Below are 7,145 nucleotides of genomic sequence, written 5' to 3'. Positions count from 1 at the left end.
ACTTTGCTCTCAAGCCATGCACTGTGCACTCTAGCCATGGACTGTGCACTCTAGCCATGCACTCTGCACTCTAGCCATGCACTTTGCACTCAAGCCATGCACTGTGCACTCAAGCCATGCACTGTGCACTCTAGCCATGCACTTTGCACTCTAGCCATGCACTGTGCACTCTAGCCATGCTCTTTAGCCGTGCATAGTGCACTCAAGCCATGCACTGTGCACTCTAGCCATGCACTCTGCACTCTAGCCATGCTCTCTAGCCATGCTCTGTGCACTCTAGCCATGCATTGTGCACTCTAGCCATGCACTGTGCACTCTAGCCATGCACTGTGCACTCTAGCCATGCTCTCTAGCCGTGCACTGTGCACTCTAGCCATGCTCTCTATCCATGCATACTGCACTCAAGCCATGCACTGTGCACTCTAGCCATGCTCTCTAGCCGTGTACTCTAGCCATGCTCTCTAGCCGTGCATAGTGCACTCAAGCCATGCACTGTGCACTCTAGCCATGCACTCTGCACTCTAGCCATGCTCTCTAGCCATGCACTGTGCACTCTAGCCATGCTCTCTAGCTGTGCACTGTGCACTCTAGCCATGCTCTCTAGCCGTGCATAGTGCACTCAAGCCATGCACTGTGCACTCTAGCCATACACTCTGCACTCTAGCTATGCTCTCTAGCCATGCACTGTGCTCTCTAGCCATGCACTTTGTACTCAAGCCATGCACTGTGCACTCTAGCCATGCACTCTGCTCTCTAGCCATGCACTGTGCTCTCTAGCCGTGCACAGTGCGCTCTAGCCATGCACTGTGCAATCTAGCCATGCACTGTCCACTCTAGCCATGCACGGTGCACTCTAGCCATGCTCTCTAGCCGTGCACTGTGCACTCTAGCCATGCTCTCTAGCCGTGCATAGTGCACTCAAGCCATGCACTGTGCACTCTAGCCATGCACTCTGCCCTCTAGCCATGCTCTCTAGCCATGCTCTGTGCACTCTAGCCATGCTCTGTGCACTCTAGCCATGCATTGTGCACTCTAGCCATGCACTGTGCACTCTAGCCATGCACTGTGCACTCTAGCCATGCTCTCTAGCCGTGCACTGTGCACTCTAGCCATGCTCTCTAGCCGTGCACTGTGCACTCTAGCCATGCTCTTTAGCCGTGCACTGTGCACTCTAGCCATGCTCTCTAGCCATGCATAGTGCACTCAAGCCATGCCTGTGCACTCTAGCCATGCTCTCTAGCCGTGCACTGTGCACTCTAGCCATGCTCTCTAGCCGTGCATAGTGCACTCAAGCCATGCACTGTGCACTCTAGCCATGCACTCTGCACTCTAGCCATGCTCTCTAGCCATGCACTGTGCACTCTAGCCATGCACTGTGCACTCTAGCCATGCTCTCTAGCCATGCACTGTGCACTCTAGCCATGCTCTCCAGCCGTGCATAGTGCACTCAAGCCATGCACTCTGCACTCTAGCCATGCACTCTGCACTCTAGCTATGCTCTCTAGCCATGCACTGTGCTCTCTAGCCATGCACTTTGTACTCAAGCCATGCACTGTGCACTCTAGCCATGCACTGTGCACTCTAGCCATGCACTCTGCTCTCTAGCCATGCACTGTGCTCTCTAGCCATGCACTGTGCTCTCTAGCCATGCACTGTGCACTCTAGCCATGCACTGTGCAATCTAGCCATGCACGGTGCACTCTGGCCATGCTCTCTAGCCGTGCACTGTGCACTCTAGCCATGCTCTCCAGCCGTGCATAGTGCACTCAAGCCATGCACTGTGCACTCTAGCCATGCACTCTGCACTCTAGCCATGCTCTCTAGCCATGCACTATGCACTCTAGCCATGCACTGTGCACTCTAGCCATGCTCTCTAGCCGTGCACTGTGCACTCTAGCCATGCTCTCTAGCCGTGCATAGTGTACGCTAGCCATGCACTGTGCACTCTAGCCATGACTCTGCACTCTAGCCATGCTCTCTAGCCATGCACTGTGCTCTCTAGCAATGAACTTTGTACTCAAGCCATGCACTGTGCACTCTAGCCATGCACTGTGCACTCTAGCCATGCACTGTGCACTCTAGCCGTGCACATCGCACTCTAGCCGTGCACTCTAGCCATGCACTGTGCACTCTAGCCGTGCACTGCGCACTCTAGCCGTGCACTGTGCACTCTAGCCATGCACTGTGCACTCTAGCCGTGCACTGCGCACTCTAGCCATGCACTGTGCTCTCTAGCCATGCACTGTGCACTCTAGCCATGCACTTTGCACTCTAGCCATGCACTGTGCACTCTAGCCATGCACTGTGCACTCTAGCCATGCACTGTGCTCTCTAGCCATGCACTTTGTACTCAAGCCATGCACTGTGCACTCTAGCCATGCACTGTGCACTCTAGCCATGCACTGTGCACTCTAGCCATGCACTCTGCACTCTAGCCATGCTCTCTAGCCATGCACTGTGCACTCTAGCCATGCACTGTGCACTCTAGCCATGCTCTCTAGCCGTGCACTGTGCACTCTAGCCATGCTCTCTAGCCGTGCATAGTGCACTCAAGCCATGCACTGTGCACTCTAGCCATGCACTCTGCACTCTAGCTATGCTCTCTAGCCATGCACTGTGCTCTCTAGCCATGCACTTTGTACTCAAGCCATGCACTGTGCACTCTAGCCATGCACTCTGCTCTCTAGCCATGCACTGTGCTCTCTATCCGCGCACTGTGCGCTCTAGCCATGCACTGTGCACTCTAGCCATGCACTGTGCACTCTAGCCATGCACGGTGCACTCTAGCCATGCTCTCTAGCCGTGCACTGTGCACTCTAGCCATGCTCTCTAGCCGTGCATAGTGCACTCAAGCCATGCACTGTGCACTCTAGCCATGCACTCTGCACTCTAGCCATGCTCTCTAGCCATGCTCTGTGCACTCTAGCCATGCTCTGTGCACTCTAGCCATGCATTGTGCACTCTAGCCATGCACTGTGCACTCTAGCCATGCACTGTGCACTCTAGCCATGCTCTCTAGCCGTGCACTGTGCACTCTAGCCATGCTCTCTAGCCGTGCACTGTGCACTCTAGCCATGCTCTCCAGCCGTGCATAGTGCACTCAAGCCATGCACTGTGCACTCTAGCCATGCACTCTGCACTCTAGCCATGCTCGCACTCTAGCCATGCTCTCTAGCCATGCACTGTACACTCTAGCCATGCTCTCTAGCCATGCACTGTGCACTAAAGCCATGCACTGTGCACTCTAGCCATGCACTGTGCTCTCTAGCCGTGCACTGTGCACTCTAGCCATGCTCTCTAGCCGTGCAGGCATCCAGGCCTGGTTTGAGCAGAGGGAATCGTATGCAATGGTCCAACCTCCAGCCCTCACCTTGGTGAGTCAGCACCGAGCGGTGTCTCAAGAGAGCCTTAGATAAGCCCTTGATCTGCGCTTTGGCAGTTTGCAGGGATTGTATTGGTCGTGTTTAATGTATGCAAAGCTTGATGAGATGTCAGATTCTTTAGCGCATTGGAATCATTCATATTTCATGCAGCGTTATATTAAAGAGGACAGTTAAAGCACCCACAGGAGTGGAAGCTTCTGGAATGCTGACACAGCACAAAGGATACAGTTTACAACCAGTGGGCAGTCAGAAGCGACCACTGTGCCGCACATTGAATCCGAGAACCGATGGCCTTTGCGTTGAAGGATCATCTTGGGAATATTGAGAGCGGCGGGAAATGTGGCGACAGCACCGGGGGGACGGGGGCCGCGCGGGGACACAAAGAAGCACAACAATGACGGGGGCCGCGCGGGGACACAAAGAAGCACAGCAATGACGGGGGCCGCGCGGGGACACAAAGAAGCACAGCAATGACAGGGGCCGCGCAGGGACACAAAGAAGCACAGCAATGACGGGGGCCGCGCGGGGACACAAAGAAGCACAACAATGACGGGGGCCGCGCGGGGACACAAAGAAGCACAGCAATGACGGGGGCCGCGCGGGGACACAAAGAAGCACAGCAATGACGGGGGCCGCGCGGGGACACAAAGAAGCACAGCAATGACGGGGGCCGCGCGGGGACACAAAGAAGCACAGCAATGACGGGAGCCGCGCGGGGACACAAAGAAGCACAGCAATGACGGGGGCCGCGCGGGGACACAAAGAAGCACAGCAATGACGGGGCCGCGCGGGGACACAAAGAAGCACAGCAATGACGGGGGCCGCGCGGGGACACAAAGAAGCACAACAATGACGGGGGCCGCGCGGGGACACAAAGAAGCACAGCAATGACGGGGGCCGCGCGGGGACACAAAGAAGCACAGCAATGACGGGGGCCGCGCGGGGACACAAAGAAGCACAACAATGACGGGGGCCGCGCGGGGACACAAAGAAGCACAGCAATGACGGGGGCCGTGCGGGGACACAAAGAAGCACAGCAATGACGGGGGCCGCGCAGGGACACAAAGAAGCACAGCAATGACGGGGGCCGCGCGGGGACACAAAGAAGCACAGCAATGACGGGAGCCGCGCGGGGACACAAAGAAGCACAACAATGACAGTGGCCGCGCGGGGACAAAATGAGTGAGAAGCAGCAACTGCCTCGCGCCGCGGAGCACGAGGCGCCTCGAGCCACAGCACGAGCTGAGATGTATTCCAATGTGTTGGACGTGGCCCATCTGGCAGGTCCGCCCCTGAAGTTTTTATGGTATATGTAACCTGGGGATGGTGATTTCCCCTCTGAGTGAGTGTGAGGAGAGAGCGACCTACCCTTCCATAGGAATGCATGGGGAATGGATGAGTCCTCGGTAGTTCCCGATGCGTAGGGTGTGCAGGGTCAAGTCTGGTATGTATGAACTCGTGAGATTGAATGCTGCGCAACGGTATATGAGGTATGAGTGTGTCTAGTGTAGAAGTCCCCCTTTTGGAAGTTGGCATATTTGTGGAATATGTGCCTGGCGTATGATTGGCCGGGGCTGGCTGGTGAGCCTGGCTCCCAGGATCTGGGAGGGTCTGCCCCGGTGGTGAATGGAGTGTTTAGCATACTGATGTGAGGGGAGGAGTGAGCCTGGGTCTGCTTGTGGATTGACTGTCTGGTTTGAGTGTCATGAATGAGGCTGGGTTTTCCCCAGACAATGCTGGCTCCACCCCCTGGGGTGCGGCTGATGTTCCTAGCCTGGCCAGTATAAAGAATACCCCCATAACCAGTTCCAGCTGGTTCTCCCCCTGCCTGCCCCTTCAGACCAAGAATGTGTGTATAAAAAGGGTGCTGTGACACTCTGGATTTGTTCTTGTTCTCAACTTGAATCTACCAGGGGCTGCTGCTGCTTGGGCTCAGGGTTGGCTGGCCTCCCTGGGCCCTGCCCTGCTCCTGGACTTCGGATGGCCTTCCCTCTTCCAGGAGCTGCTATGCTCCACCTGAGGTCCTGGACTTCCTATGGACTTTGTCATTTTTCATCTAGCGCTTGTGAACGCTTCTCTTTGACCCCCCAGCGCTTGGGGAGCGCTGTTCCTTCTGCCCAGCGCCTGGAAGCGCTGATCCCTGCCCCCCTAGCGCTTTGGGGCACTTCATCCATGTCCTAGCGCTGGAAGCGCTATATTCTACAAGCCGGTGCCCACCCGGCATATGCCCCGTTTCACGGAGGTCCTACACCCCCAGCGAGTGCCTACCTCGCTTATCCCCCCCGCATTGCCGTATTCTTCGAGGGAGCCCCCTCCTCGCCATTTCCCCCGAGTTCACCACCGCCGCCCGGGACCCTCGTAACTCCGCCCCCGGGCCGCGCTGGTATTGGTCGCCGGCCCGGGACTGATCCGTGACGTCATCCCCCCAGGCCGCGCCGGATTGGCTGCCGGCCCAAGGAGAGGGGAGAGGCCGGCCGGGTGTGCGCGACGACGGAGGAGCAGCGGGAGCCGACTCCGCGCTCCTCCTTTGCCCAGGAGAACTACCGCTTCCCCCCCGGGGCCCCCATGAGCGAGCGGGAGCCCCGGAGAGCGAGGAGAGACCGGCACGTCCACTGACCGGTGAGTGCAGCAGGGAGGAGGGGCGTCGGGGCATGTTGCCGGTGCCCGCCCCTCCCCTCCAGTGATTCCTCTGGGTGCTCCATGGTCCCGTGGGAGCCCCAGGTGATGCCGGGTCCCCCGAGGGAGGGGGGCCCCGCCTGCCCACACCATTCCTTCCCGAGCCTGCGAGGCTCCACCTTGGGCCATTCATTTCCCAGAGCCCGGCGAGGCTCTACCTTGGGCCCCTAACCTCTCGAGCCTGCGAGGCTCCACCTTGGCCATTCATTTTCCAGAGCCCGGCGAGGCTCTACCTTGGGCCCCCTAACCTCTCGAGCCTGCGAGGCTCCACCGTTGGCCCTTCATTTTCCCGAGCCCGGCGAGGCTCTACCTTGGCCCCCAAACTCATCTCACGAGCCCGGCGAGGCTCCACCTCTGGCCCCTTCGTACCTCGAGCCGGCGAGGCTCCACCTCTGGCCCCTTCGTACCTCGAGCCTGCGAGGCTCCACCTCTGGCCCCTTCGTTCCTCGAGCCCGAGAGGCTCCGCCATTGTCCCTTGTCCTGCCGAGCCTGCGAGGCTCCAACGTGATGCCCCCAGCATCTACAGCTGCCCAGCACTTCGTGGGCCGCTGCCACGTTTAGGTTTAATCGGTGGGTACCTGCAGTCCCCCCCACCCCTGACATTGAGACTATGGGCGCCCCAGCCCCCGAAGGTCGGTTGGCCTGTTGAGAGGACTAACTAAATGTCAATTGTGCTCCTTGAGATTTATTCTATGTGTCTTTCCTACCGGTACCCCTGCAGGCTTATGTACTCTTGTCCTTTCCCCCTTGAAATGTACAATGTCCCCTGTATGTGATTCCTAGCAGTGGTCCCTTGGCCCTGCGCTGTACCTTCTTCCCTGTAGCCCCTGCCCGTGCCCCTGGCACCTTGTACAATGTGTGTTTATATGTGTCATGCTTAATACAAAGACTATTCTTATACATACCTGGTGTGGAGTTCCTTTTGTGGGAGGCCCGGGATGTTGTTGTTGGTGGGTGCGTGCGCAAATGCTTCACATGTCCTCCGAGATAGGCCTGGCTGCCCGCGCCGCGTTACCTAGAGGGCGAGCAGGGGTCGACTTTTCATAGGAGTGGTGGTCTCTGACTGGCTGTGGCGCAAGCCCTGGC

The sequence above is a fragment of the Lissotriton vulgaris genome, unplaced genomic scaffold (assembly GCF_964263255.1).
Source record: "Lissotriton vulgaris unplaced genomic scaffold, aLisVul1.2 SCAFFOLD_1863, whole genome shotgun sequence".
NCBI lineage: Eukaryota > Metazoa > Chordata > Amphibia > Caudata > Salamandridae > Lissotriton > Lissotriton vulgaris.
The sequence above is the reverse complement of the archived record's forward strand: the minus strand, read 5'-3'. Positions refer to the sequence as shown.